General features: G+C 41.3%; 1 protein-coding gene across 1 annotated transcript in view; it reads right to left on the bottom strand.

The window, feature by feature from the left end:
- Window positions 1-7,102, bottom strand: part of GREM2 (gremlin 2, DAN family BMP antagonist) — a 41,380-nt gene extending 34,278 nt beyond the window's left edge. Inside the window, exon 1 of the mRNA XM_032681423.1 lies at window positions 6,843-7,102. The gene's annotated coding sequence lies outside the window, so the exon portion shown is untranslated. The remainder of the gene's footprint in view (window positions 1-6,842) is intronic.
- Window positions 7,103-14,386: the final 7,284 nt, after the last annotated feature.

Genomic DNA, 14,386 nt, shown 5'->3' with positions numbered 1-14,386 from the left:
CTTATTATAGTAAACATAGTACAGCTCTCTGGCAAACAAGAGGAACATTCTTCCTGTAATATCATATGCTTCTTTTAAAGAAACCTTAGAGATGTCCAGAAAAGAATTAGGCTCAACTTGGAATGACACAATAAATTTGTTTCCAAAGAAAGAATTTTTATACAAAATTATATTTTTATACTGAAAAAAACCCGAGGCTATTTTTAAAAAGAGAAGACTGGCAATTTCTGATAGGTACTCAAAATAGTGTTCACATGTATCACATTTTTAAAGTCAGCTATTGAAATACCAACATAAAAATATTTTTCTAGCTGGAAGCAGTCTACCTGAGTTGAAGGATAAAGCAACTGGAATTTTGGATGTAGAATTCAAAAAATAGTAGACTGTAGTTTGTCTAGGAGCTTTTTCAGTGCTCCTTTGAGAAGAAAGAACATCAAGTGCAGACAACTTTTTTTAAAAAAGTGGCTAAAGAAAACAAAATGGTATCTATATAGTACGATTTTTATTTAAAGCTTCTCTTCATTTGAGACGAATTTATGGTAGACAAAGGTGGGATTTGTTTTACAGTTAGAAAAACAAAAAAAATCTAGATTGAGTTGTAAAATAACTTCGTGTAAGTAACTGAAGGGACTTAGGTAACCTGAGAGCAAGACAGGTGGCATAAACTAGCACAATTTCCAATTGTGTTCATTTGTCTTGTTTGCTTTAGGGTTTCTATAGAAAAAGAAAAGGATCATTGCATATAACAAAAATAGCACACAAGGGTGATATCTTCATATATCTTCTGTGATTCTTGAACAAAATAATTATTTTTTCTAATAATCAGTTTCTGTGACATTTGAATCTTCAGTTACACTTAAGAAGTCACAAGTTCTGAGCTATGACTTTCCTGAAGGCTCAGCTTCGGTAAGGAATGGAAGTATTAAAGTGGCAGATCAACAATCTTTCCCTAGCTACATGGAATCCAAGTTGCTTACAATTTGTTTCAGTTTGCAAGTAGGCACTCTTAAGACTATCTCTGCAAAAGCTGTTCTCACTGAAAGATCAGACAAAGTTTCCATAGACTTCATTAATGAAGAATATAGACCAAAGTCAACAAACATGCTTAGTACAAATCCATTGTGTGTAGTAATCCGAAAGGTGTCAGCCAGAGAACAAATTAAGTCGAAATACAAGCGATAGCCATCTCTTTATTAGGAGACTTTATTGGATGCATCCATTAAGTCGTGCAACATTATTCCCTCTCTTCTTTGCCTGTCAACCTCCTCTTATTCCTCTCAAAGGACATTAAGCTCCAAGTTATGTTGACGGAACAGGAACTGACAACGATAGATGGATCATAACAAAAAACATGCCTAGAGCGAGGATGTCTGACATCTGAGAGCTGGGATGTTTTCCTTTTTGGATAGAAGCTCTGACCCACTATTTACACCCCTATCCCAAGCTCTCCCACATATTTTTAAATGACAACTTTCCAGATGTTATCTGTATGGAGACTGGCCAGATTTATGGGCAGGATCCTGCTTAACTCTAAGCCAAACTAGTGTTTTGGCCTCACTGGAAATGAGATTAGGTCTGAGATTTGCACCAGGAAAAAACCCTGCCATTTCATGCCAGAAACGGTCATGCAGAATTTTTACAATGCTGTTTATTTTTTTGTTAGCACTACTGCAAAATATCAGGCTATTTAGCATTATCATAATAGCACTTGAAAAGGGTAATATGATAGACTAGACATGGTTGGAATCCACAACAAAACTGCACACAAATGGAGAAGGGCAACTAGTTTGCATCGAGATCAGCTCAACACAGTTTTCCAACTCTAGTAAGTGTTTGTACAGGACAAGGTCAACAAAGCGTTCCGCATGAGCTGTAAAAATGTTGTTTCCAAGTTTTAAGAGACGCTAAAAATTCAGCAAATTTTTAAGATTTATTGCTGTTAAATCCACAGTCTGATGTTGTATTTGTGCACTGCCCATCACACTCAATAAAAACTGGTTCCAAAATGAAATTTGGAGGGTAAATAATATATTTTCCTTTCCCAGTGTACTTTACTTCCCCCACTTCCTTAACACAAAAGAGACAGAAACAAAATCTTCATGAGTCTTTCTCTATTTGAAGGTATCACAGTTTTAATTTCCTTAAGTTTCATTACAAAGTATGGTTTATTAAAATACTCTCTTCCTAAACAATGATGACTTTAAAACTATCTGGAATAAGACGTAAATTTACCATTTTCCTTTCTCTGAAAAAAGCTTGTAGTAAAGACAGTAGCATGCATATTTCCATATACAGCATACCTTTACAATATAAGTAATTCTATGTGGCAGAGCAGTCTATATGAAAAACTGACCTTAGGAAATTCCCCTTACTCTTGTGACTAATCTAAAATACATCATTATAACTCTTAGAAATGTTATGTAAACATCAACAAAGAAAAAATATTCAGAATCTCATAGATAAGTTAAGCCCAGAAGAAAAAAAATAACATTAAAAGTAGGTGCTGTAAGATGACTTTTTGAGAAAGACAGATTACAACTGAAGTTGCCATGATTGTATCACACCAGATATTGAAAGATAGATTGCCCTCTGTTTCAATGTCCTGGAGCGAGACAGATTTTTATGGTCTTCTTCCCTTTCTGAAACAGGCATCAAAAATCTTCTTTAAAATGATAATAAAAGGCTTAATGCACTGAGAACAAGAAATACCATGGTTTCAAGTGACATATCATCATCTACACAACTCATGTTAAAATCTATACTTCATCCCACAGAGAAGCTATGCCTTGAAATAACGTTTGAAGTAGACAACCTCTAGCTATAGGAATACAGTCATGTGAGAAGGAAATGCTCTCGTTTCTCACTTCCTGTTCTTCCAAATAGCACAACATTTTCTGTGATTTAAAAGCAGTCTTGGAGCAGTCACAATGATTCAAAACAAGAAGAATCTTTGTATCATTCACACTATACACACGCAACCCTATCACTTCCATCATGATCCTGTGAAAATGTATGTAAAACTGAAGAGTTGGTAAGAAGTCCAATTTTTGCAGCAACGACAACTGTCTTCTATTACCAAGTGAGAAAAGGACCTGATCCCTCACTAAGGGTGACAAGGATCTGATCCCTGATTCCTCCTATAATATATTTTCTAGTAAGAAATGCTTTCATACAAGAGATACCTGTTTATAATTAACAGAATCATTTTTCTATTTAAAATAGTTTTTCCCAAAGAAGCAAACTAAAGAAAAACATGAAACTGTAAGTAGCCAGACAAATCACCAAGCAACAGAGAATGGAAAATTTTTCTCATTACAGTGAAAACAGCAGAAAAAAAAGTTTACCGTGTTTTAATCAAACTTCAAGTTTTAAGTGGATATCTCTAAACATCTCCCTGGGCATCATACATTTCCACCTGCCTGGGGCAAGTGGACTGGACTCCAGGGTCAGAGCATGATTCCCATCATGTGCTGGCACCCAGGAAATATCCCCACAGGTGGAACCTCATCCCAAGCGATTCTTCTGGTGCTTTGCAGGAGATGTAGTCAGCCACGATGCTGTACCCACGGAACATGGAGCAGCACTTCTAAATGACAGTTTTAAAGTTTCAAGCCAGCATTTCTCACCACTTCCACACAAAACAAGGAATATAAACAGCCTTATGGACCTTTGTATACAGACAGGCTATGGCCAGTTACAGGCAAATATGAAGCAGCAGCTGACAAGTAGCTGACAAGCACATCTAGCAGACAAGCACAAAGCTGCACTATCCAAAGTTCCCACTCAAAAAGTAGTCCATTCTCACATGGCAGGCTACAAAAAAAAAAATTAACCATCCTCATTTTGAACTGAAGAGATCTCAGTGTGAGTATATACAAACAGGACAGCCATAGTTAACACATGTGAGCAGTGGTGCAAGAAGCAGGAACTAGCCCACGCTTCTGGGAAAGATGGTTAGTATTGGCTTTAGATGGTGCACTGCACCAGAACTAGCATGCTGCAAATGGACCATGTCTATTTTAACAGCTAGCACAGTCTAACAGGAACAGACAGGCAGAGCAAAACATTTAAGCACAGAAGATACCATATGTATTTTACAGGGTTTTACTTCAGGTTAGCTCTGATCTGCTTCCACGGACTGTATTTCCAGCAGTGACTCAAGGACATCTTCTAGTTTAGATTCATCTTAAAGGAATTCAGCTGGCCCACTATGAGGTATATGGAGATGGACAATAAGTGGAGGAAGGGCATCAAAAGCCCACTCCTGACATGAACCACTATGCTAATATAAATGCACAACCACACTCATGAGCATCTGTGAGTGAAGGGAAAGACCTTTTTGTGCTGCTCTTTAAGATACCTCTTCAGATGTCAGTAAAGCTGCACAGTAACTGCTCAATTGTTACTAAGTGACTTGAACTGCTCATTGAAACAAATCAGAACAGGTAAACACCAATCAGAAACAGGTAAACAACAATTTACCAATTTCAAATTGGAATTTACCAGTTTCTAATGCTTGGGTTAGAATTATTTTAATGTAAATTCAGCAGTAGGGTAAAGAACTATGAAACTGAGCAGTTGGAATTGGACCGGTTACCAAATTTATTACACAAGACCACAACAGCACTATTTACTACAAAAGATGATGATCTGGATCTATGAGATTTACACTTTCATAGGCATTGACAAATGCTGACTGAAACCAAGCAATTTCCAATGTATCGACAGAGTTCAGTGGGTATTTCAGATATTAATTTTTACCCTCATTTGATACTAAGAAAAGAAACAAAAATTTCCACAGTTTAATTCTTAAAGTTTTCACACATTTGTTCTATTCCACACTGAAAGTCATGCACAGTCTATTCAAAGGATAAACAGAAAGAAACTAGTTCAGCTAAACCAATCATCTCAAAATCTAGGTTTAATGGCATTTATTTTTGTGCCACCTTTGTAGAGGTCTTACTGATGCTTTTCACTGACACATCTTTCACTGAATTATCATCCTGCAACAGAAGGCTGAGCAAACCTTGCTGCTACCAGATACACCTCCTCCTTTCACACAATAGCTCTGCACGAACAGCGGGCTGCAACAGAGGTGAGAAGGCAAAATTCTACTTGCTAGGTTTCTTGCTCATCCTAAAAAAGAGATTTAGTAAACTAGTCCACTCTCTCCAGCTGCACAGTAATCATGCACAAATGTTTAGAATTTAGGACTTCTTGGATGCAGCCAAGGATGCACCTCTTGGATGACAGCAGTTCATGAGGACCATGCAACAAAAGTGAGAGAGAGATACCTTGTTTAGAGCCTGAACACTGAGACAGCACCTCTCAGTAATAAGCAGACTGCTGTTCCTTACTTCTATTCAATTATTTTCTCAAAGCATTTTTTTAAAATCTTAGAGTAGTATTCTTCTTCAGTTTTTGAAAAAAATGAAGAAGGATCAGCCTGAGAACCAGGAACCAAGTTTTGCAAGTGAACCATATGCATTAAAACACATCAAGCATTTTAAGCAAGCGCTTCAGGCTGTGCGTACTTCTTTAAGTTCAAGCAACAAACTAATCCCCTGAGGGAATGTAGTATCTGTATTGTATTGGCATTGGTGGGAAGACAAGACTTTGATATGAATGTTGATTTCACCCTGTGTAGCAAGAATTAGCCTTGATGCAGCCTGATAACCAGCTTGCTAACTGGGGCTCTGAGTTGACATTGCTTGGACTTGCACCTGCTGCTTCGTAATTCTTGGAAGGACTGTGGGATTCATAACCTGGCGCTTTTTCTCAGGGAATCTCTATCGTGGCTATTTGTTGGGCTGAAGTTAACCAGACTCTACGTATTGAGCTTTTGTTCTGTTTATTTCTCCTCTTTCAGAAAAAAAAGAGGTTTAAGTTGTTATGAGCTGTTAATTTTGTCCTCAAAAATCCACCAAAGTTATATAACCACTTTCACAATAGCAAGCTAAAAATAAGAGCTGTTCAGCCAAATGCCACTGCAATTTTTTATAAGACCTGTGACTCCAATTCTGCAAGACCTGTAGAAGCGCAAATATTTCCTTAGCCTTAGCAGAAAGTCAAGCAGGAGCTCCTTGTGAGACAGACACGGGTTTGTATTATTATAATCCTCAAGTGCAAGGGGAGGAAAAAAATCAGTGTATGTATACACACACGTATATTTCCAACTCATGACTTAAAGTAATGCTATTCGCTCTTGGAGTTGATCCCTCGTCGGGTTTCATAATCACAAACCATCATTAACCCAAAGCAAAGAAAGAAAGGTACAAAGGGGCACAGGTTTCGAGTATGAGCTTTTTTTTTTTTTTTTTCCCCCGTTGTTTGAGGGCTTTTTTTTTTTTTTCCCTCCTTTGGGAGGCAGCGTGAGGACGCGACTCACGACGCTCCAAACCCAGAGAGAGCCATCCAGGTAACTTCCCAGGACGCTCGGAGCAAGGCACCCAGACCCCTTCGCCGCCGGCTCTCGCTGGTTTCGTTCCGCGCCCCTGCAAACGCCCCGCGGGCGGGGTGGCGGGACGCGCTGCTCCCCGCCGGGGCGTCCGGCTGCCGCGGCCGGGGATCCCCGCGCGGGGACGGGCACGGGCGCGGGCGCGGCGGGAGCCGCGAGGGGCGCGGTGCGGGACGGCGCGGCGGGGCTGCGGCGGGCGGAGCGGCCCCGCGCTGTCAGCACCACCGCGCCCGCCGGCCCCGCTGCCCGTCCCCGGAGGGGCGGTAAGAGGGCAAGAGAGGAGGAGGAGGAGGAGGAGGAGGAGGAGGAAGAGGAAGGGAGCGAGTCGGCCGCAAGAGGAGCGGTGCTGCGCCAGGGCGCTGGGCGACCCCCGGTTGCCCCATACCTGCACGGAGGCGAGGAAGGGTCCGCAGCGCGGACCGCAGCGGTCCGTCCACCGGCTATAGATCCCAAGGGGCGATGAAGCCGGGTGGCGGTCGCCTCCCTCTGCCGCTGCCGCTGCTGCTGGTGGCGGTGGTGCGAAGCCTTCGCCGGCTGCAGACGCCCATAGGCGCTCGGTGGGGCCAGCGGTGCGCGGAGAGAGCGAGGCGGCTGTGCCGGTCCCGGCGGCTGCGGGGAGCGCGGCACTGGCTCCGCGCAGTCACTGCCCGAGGAGAGGATCAAGGCCCCGCTTTCGATTGGCTCCGGTGGCCAAACAGCTCACACCGGCCTGCCCGCCCGCCGCCTCCCGACCGCCTCCCCTCCGTCGCCCTACGCGCTCCGCTCCGGGCGGCCCCGCTCCTCCCTGCCGCCCGACGGCTTCCCAACCTGGGAAGCATACCCGTTCTTTTCCTCCCCCCCCCTCCCCTCTGCCCCGCTTCCCTAAGACGACGTCCAATCCAGGGCCCTTTGTTTATGTAGGGGCATTCTCACCCTGGATCTCGCAAAACACACTCCTTCCCTTCGCATCTTCCTCCTTGGGCTGAAGGACCTCCAACTTTAAGCGTTTGTGACATTTTGTGTCATGCTCAATATTCAGACACGTTTGTTCTCTGACCATTTAAAAAAATATCCCGAGCTGGTAAAATTAAAAGCATGCAGCGCCTTATCACCTGAGGGCTAAGTCTGAGGTAGGACAAAGCATTCTTTGCCTGAGTTGAGTTTGCTTTTCTTACCTTGTTTGGGTTCCTAGACCCAGATGGGTTAACTACACGTCAAATCTTGGCATGCACAGAAAATAGAATCAGGATGCTAAGCCTCCTCTTCCTGAATCTCAGGTTATTGAGTCACAGAGGTTGTGGTTGTCATTCCTTGGTGCATCATTGATGCTGGTATTCCTTTTGCTCAGGATGACTTAAGTGACCTGTTGAAAAGGATTCGACATCTCCTGCAGATGTGCTGTAGTCTTAAGTCAAATCTTAGACCTGTCTTCTGTGCAAAATGGCAAGCCTTTGGTTTCAGTATGACCCTATGTTTAAACAAGATACAGTTGAACCAGATAAATAGGTCCTTTGGGTTTTCTCAGTGCAGGAAGATGTTGTAATATTTCCAGTAAACATGTTGGCAAAATTTCTTATTAAAATTTGGGAGAATAAAATGATAAGCTATAACAGATGCCCTCTTAATGCAATGACCTGCATTTAACTTATGCTGTTAAATTAAGTAGTGTCCATGCCTGTTGGTACATCAGGTGCCATTAAAAGTCAATATTTATCCAAATTTAGCAGATTGTAGCATTTGAAACAGACAATGGAGTTGCAGAGATACCTTTGCATGATAGCAGCATGTACATTTTTAATGATGACCTCCACAGCAGTTTTAATTGATTCTGTATTTAATTAACTTTTTCCCTACAAAGTGGCATGTTATTTTTCATTCTCTAGAAAGCATGCATACTTTTGTCTCTTTGGGGCATACAGAACTAGTTAAGAATGCTTTTGTTTATATTTTGTACAGGCAAAAGTCAGAAAAATAAAAATAGATATATTGAGAAATATATAAACCCAGACATATTTAGAAATACCCATACTTGGAGTATAATCCATTTTTAAAGCTTAATTTCCAAAAACATCCCTCAGTGGATTCAGTGAAGCTACACCTCTGGAACTTTAGTTACTCCCTAAGAATAACTAAAAGGTGCTGTTTCTTTTTCATAATATGTTTTTCCTTCACATATTGCCTGTGTATTTTTCCCTGGGAGAAATGAAATTGCTAGTTTAGAGAACACACTACATTTCTAGCCATGGCCAGCAGACACAGCAGACGCTGCATCTCCATCACTCCCCCAGCACCTCTATTGCAGGCATATCTCTTCCTGCATTCTCCTGATCCAAATTACTGACTGACATAAATATACTGTCTTTCAGTATTTCCTAAATCAGAAGGTGGTGCCTTCCTTCACTCTGACTTTCTCCTGGGAAGAATGTTTCCTCTTGGAACGTACTCCATTTTTAAAGACCTTTTTTCAGCCTTACATTTTTCTCCCTCAGCGGGTGGGTAGTTGTGTCAGAGGAAGGGGTACAGCCCTCCAGCTGAGTGCTTGTTGAAGCAAACACCAAAGCAGGCTGTTCCCTTAGGCCTCCTTCTAGCTACTAGTTTTCAATCATATTATCTTATTATTTCAATGCAAATTTTATCTCCTGCTTTGTATTATTTTGGGAGGAAGGCTCTGAACTCACTACAGAAGTTTTCCTGAATATATTCTTTGTACTCTTCCTTATAGCCCAAGAACTTTCTTTGGTACAGATGACTCAGGACTTCATAAGATTTTGTAGTTCTAGAGTTGTTACTTCCCATTAGCCATTCTCAACACTGTGTTTGTTTCCTTCTGTGTTTGGATTCCTTTACAGCACTGATAAGTTTCCCTCTAGTCTCGTTCAATTTAATAGCTTTTAACCTGTCTGTTTTATTTATGTCTGCTTAAGTGCTTATTTAATCTTTTCCCTTATAGCTATAATGACCTTCCACAGGTTGCTATAATCCTAGAAGGTATGTGGGGAATTTAAAGATTTAAAAGTCGTTTGACTTCATAAATAATTTTTATTTTCTCATTGCATGCTTTATTTTTAAAACAGAAATGTTTCATTTTCTGTTTGGTCAATCATTGTTTTTCACACATATCCCTTCCACCTATATGATACATTTTGGATTCTAAAGAACTTTTTCTTTTTTTTTTTTTTTTTTACAGTTTGGTTAATGAGAACTGCAAACAGTCTTGATCTGACATAGAAAACCATAGCATTTTTATTCTTTGCTCTGGTCTACAACTAGAATTTTATGCCATTAAAATATTTTAGTTAGGTGGGGGGGTTGATTTTTAAAACTGAAATAGTTATATGCTGCACATAGCATTTTTCCAGCCATATCACTGTAAAGTACATTCATATTGATAACTGCTGCATCTTTCCTCCGCTGTGAGTGCCTGACTTCTGTTGTATGCTGTACTTTAACAGACTAACCTTTCCATGTCCCCTGGCAAGTACAGAGCCAATAATTCAACAAGATGTTGAAGAATATACCTACTTTTAATCTACAGATTTAATGACTACATGCTACTTCTGATGTGGCCACACTTCAGGACTGACTGTAATCCATGTCTTTTGTCTCATACTGAGACAAAACACAAACAACTGGTGCCCATCTCCTTCACAGCAAGGACTGTATGTTTGTCACCGCCACTATAGAAACTGTGTTCTGCTTTGCAGCCCTGAACACAGAGCTTGTCTTGATCTGTGAACACATCTGGCAGGAGTGCCTGGAGAGCATGAAGGGCTGTAGCACAGCCCTGGAGCCAAAGGAGGCTTGAGAGATGGTACAGTCAGTCACATACCCCAGCCTCATTCCTGTCCATAGAGTTACATAAGATAGAAAAGAAGAAACCTGAGAGATCTGGTGATTCCGGTGGGTGATTATACGAATTTTACCTGTTTGTAAATTGCCATATCTTCATTGAATGAGCAAACTGATTATTTGTGTGATTTTCCTCTCTCCAGTCCTGAGTAAGCAGTCAAGCTCTCTAGCTAGGAGCTGGGCTCAATACTCTCCTGGGAGTTTGGTGTCCTGAGAAGCCTGACTGTCCAAGGGATGGCATATGTTTCTGATTCAGGCACAGTCCCACAAACTGCTTTTACTGCCTTACAATACCCCTTTCTTTCTGCATGATTCCTGCTTCTCTACTAACCTGCATTGTCTTGTTCTAGACCTAGCTCACCTTTATCCACAACTTTCAGTGAAAGCTCTTTGATTTCCTGACTTTACTCTTCATTTGCTCTTTGGTTTGGGGTAGCCTGCATTTCTCAGTTTTCCTGAGTGTGCTTTCCATCTGGAGCTTTCAGCTGGTCTGTCCTTAGCAACTGACTCCTGGTCTTGAGTTTCCTCAGTCTCAGTAGCTGGACTCACCCCAGCTACATTTACTTAGCGCAAGTATTCCACTTGTGACTCCTTAATAACTTCCGTTCAAAGCCACCTTTCTGAATGGGAATTATAAAACATGATATCCTACTGCTGACGCAGAACGTTTGGCACACAGCTTATCTGGATGATAATTCAGCCGCCTGTGGAATAGGTCCTATGGGCAATATTGGGTCGTGGCTTAGGAGAAGATGCAAGAATGCAGGAGAATGTCGTGTCCCCTTAAGATTAATCACACTTGTCAAGATCTTCAACAGCTCATACTGTTTTCACAGACAATTAGGCACCTAAATGCCTTTGGACATAGTGCACCTGTTTTTTAATTTGGAGTTCTTTCTAACATTGTGGACTCAAGCCAGAAAAGCACTCTAAGCAGTGGAAATTTTGATCCCATTTTTTCAGTGCTTTATCTCTGCTATGTGAAAAACAGTTCTAAAATATGTCTCTACCTGAGACAGGGCAACATCCCATCCCAGGACATGAATAAATACTACATCCAACCCCCAATAACGAATTTCATTAACATGAATAAATGTATTCCTGGCAAAAATACCATCTCTGTATTTCCCAGTCATCACGTATGAAAGGTTTTCAGTATTGCCTGATTCTGACTTCAAACTTAAATTACTCTGTGTGCTCCTTAGAAGGAAAAGAAAGTGCTATTACCTTTCTTTACCTTTATTTTCTTTCAATTCATTCCTAGTAAAATTTTATTTGAGCTATCCAGATACCCTGAGTCCAGCAGTATGCTCCAGGAACGTGGGCTTTAGGTAGTTGAAAGTTGCCCCTCCTTTGTATGTTTTCTTAGAGGAAATAATTGCTCCTCACACATCTAGCTTTGAAAACTCTCCAGAAGGCTCACAAATTCAGTTTCATTAATGCCCTTTTAAGACAGAGTGGGTCTGTAAATATTCACTGGTCCTCTCTCACAATATGGTAACCAAAAGTGTGCTTCTCAACGCTAATTTTAAATTTGTGGTTTATTAAGTCATGAACCCTTTACAAAATCCTTCAATTCTTAAAAATAATTTGAGGAACCTAAGCCACACGGAACCTTCAAAAACTGCTCCGCTAGAATGAAAGTGGTGATCTCATATGCCAAAGCATTACACGTGTCCAGGCCTATGTTTTCTGTTTCATACACTCTATGACATAAGTCTAGATTTTTGCTTGGAACAGATTTCAGTGACAAGTAAAAGAAAAAAACTGTTGTTAACCTCTCGGAAGTCTGTCATTCCCCTTCTCTAAACTAACTTTAGGCACTCCTCTTTTACCCTGTTTTGATGATGCTCTAGTGGTTTTAGAGCAGATGATCCTGCCTAAATCTAGGATGAAACAAATGAATGAGAACACCAGTTAACCTCCACTCCATCTCTGTTTTCTCCAATTGGATTGAGAGACTACCTAGACGAAGAAGAGAGATGAGTACCAGAAAGTAGAAGTCCATTTGAGATGTCTTCCTTCTTCATTGTCATGAGAAGCTGTGGGGACATCTGGATCTCTAGGGAATGTCACTAAATAGGACCGGATAACCTTAAAATATTACAGCCAGACGAGCCCTGTCATGTATGATTCACTTGCTGTATAACGCCTAATAAAGGCAATATGTCTGGAACCAGGAAGGCAGCCAATACAGCTTCTTCCAAGAACTGTGAGTAATTAACTGGGTCTCTGGTTAATTTCTTTCATGAAAACGTGTTGAGTGAGATTCTTACAAGCGGTGCTCTTTGTGTGACGTCTCCCTCTACTCTCAGACATCACAAGTTCATGCAACTGGAAAGGAAGAAAAAGTAAAATTCAAAGTTTAAAAATCTTGGGCATATTTTTTCTCCAGCTGCATCACCTAACATTTCCTTGTTCTGCCTTAGTTCCTCATCTACTGATGACTTTCCTCTCAAAACCTGGTGTATAGCCCAGCCACAATTATTGTAGCTTTGTATAACATGCTCTAACTTCTTGCTTTAGTCAAGGGTGTTTCAAGTCTCTGGTGTTTCAGAGGAAAAATCATTCAAAACTTCCCTAAGATGAAAGAAGACTCATTAGTTGCAGCAAGTCCCAAAAGAGAAAAAACTCATTCAAAGCACCATGTTGTCCTTGTTTGTGGACCTCATGTCACAGCAGCTATGAAGAAGAGGAAAAAACAATTCTCAACCTGCCGACACTGTTACACCTTATAAGGAGCAGTCCATCTCTTTAGCTCTGTGTACTTCAGGCTTTCCCCTACTTACTGCTCTTGGGGCATCGCTGTCCATGACTGAGACCATGTTTGAACTTAACAAGCATTTCCTTCCTCACTACAACAGAGGAAGCAGGTTGGGGAAGACGTTTGAGTTACCCAAAGCAAATGAAGTCTACCCCTACCCCAAGCGGCAGAGGATGTTCCAAGCAAGCAAATGAAATGATGAATGGCTCTTTCTGACAGCAGGACAGATTTTAAGTGACAAGAATCCTGCCAGGGATATGTTGAAGATGGAATGCATATGACAACAATTTTATATGTGCATCACACAAGGGAAAAGTTAATATCCCTTGTTATATTAATATCACATGGCACAACTGAATCTGGTATTTTAATTAAACCTAAATATATATCACTGACAGTGATTGCCAGTGGATGTTTTGGGAAATACACAAGCATTTAACTAAAATCATCAGTTTAACGAAAAGGATAGTATCCTCTTTCAATATTTCAAACATATTATGAACATGTCAGCTAAATGTTATGAAGAAATAATATTAATCTGCTACTGAATGAGGTGATGAGGTGACAGAGCACAGAATATCCTATAACGTAACATTTGACACATATGACTGTCCCTGCAAGTCCTCAAAAACATAATGCCTGCTCTAGATCCCTTTATGTTCGACGTCTTTGTTGGTGTCATGGACAATGGGATTCAGTGTCAGCAAGTTTGCTGACAGCATCAAGCTGAGTAGTGCAGTCAATGTACTGGAGGGAAGAGATGCCATCCAGAGGGACCTTGACATGCTTGCGAGGTCGGCTGGTGCAAGTCTCATTAAATTCAACAAAGCAAATGCAAGGTCCTGCATCTGTGTTGTGGCAATCCCAGGCATACCCAAGGCTGGGCAGAGAAGTGATTTAGGGCAATCCTGCGGAAAAAGACTTGGGGGTGATGGCTGATGAAAAACTCAACAAGAGCTGGCAGTGTGTGCTCACAGCCCAGAAAGCCAACTGAATCCCGGACTGCATTAAAAGCAGTGTGGCCAGCAGGTTAAAGGAGGCGATTCTCCCCTCCATACTGCTCTTGTGACACCCCATCTGTAGTACTGCATACAGATCTGTTGTCTGCAATGTAAGAAGGACATGGAACTGTTGGAGCAAGTCCAGAGGAGGGCCATGAAGTTCATAAGAAGACTTGAGTACCTCTCCTATGAAGACAGGCTAAAAAAGTTAGGGCTGTTCAGCCTGGAGAAGAGAAGGTTGCGTGGAGACCTGATAGCAACCTTCCAGTGTCTGAAGGGGGCCTACAGGGAAGCCAGGGAATAACTATTCTTCAGGAATTATAGTGATAGGACAGA

Source organism: Chiroxiphia lanceolata, chromosome 3 (genome assembly GCF_009829145.1).
Source record: "Chiroxiphia lanceolata isolate bChiLan1 chromosome 3, bChiLan1.pri, whole genome shotgun sequence".
NCBI classification, from domain to species: domain Eukaryota; kingdom Metazoa; phylum Chordata; class Aves; order Passeriformes; family Pipridae; genus Chiroxiphia; species Chiroxiphia lanceolata.
Note: the sequence above shows the minus strand (reverse complement) of the source record. Positions and strands in the feature narration are given on the sequence as shown.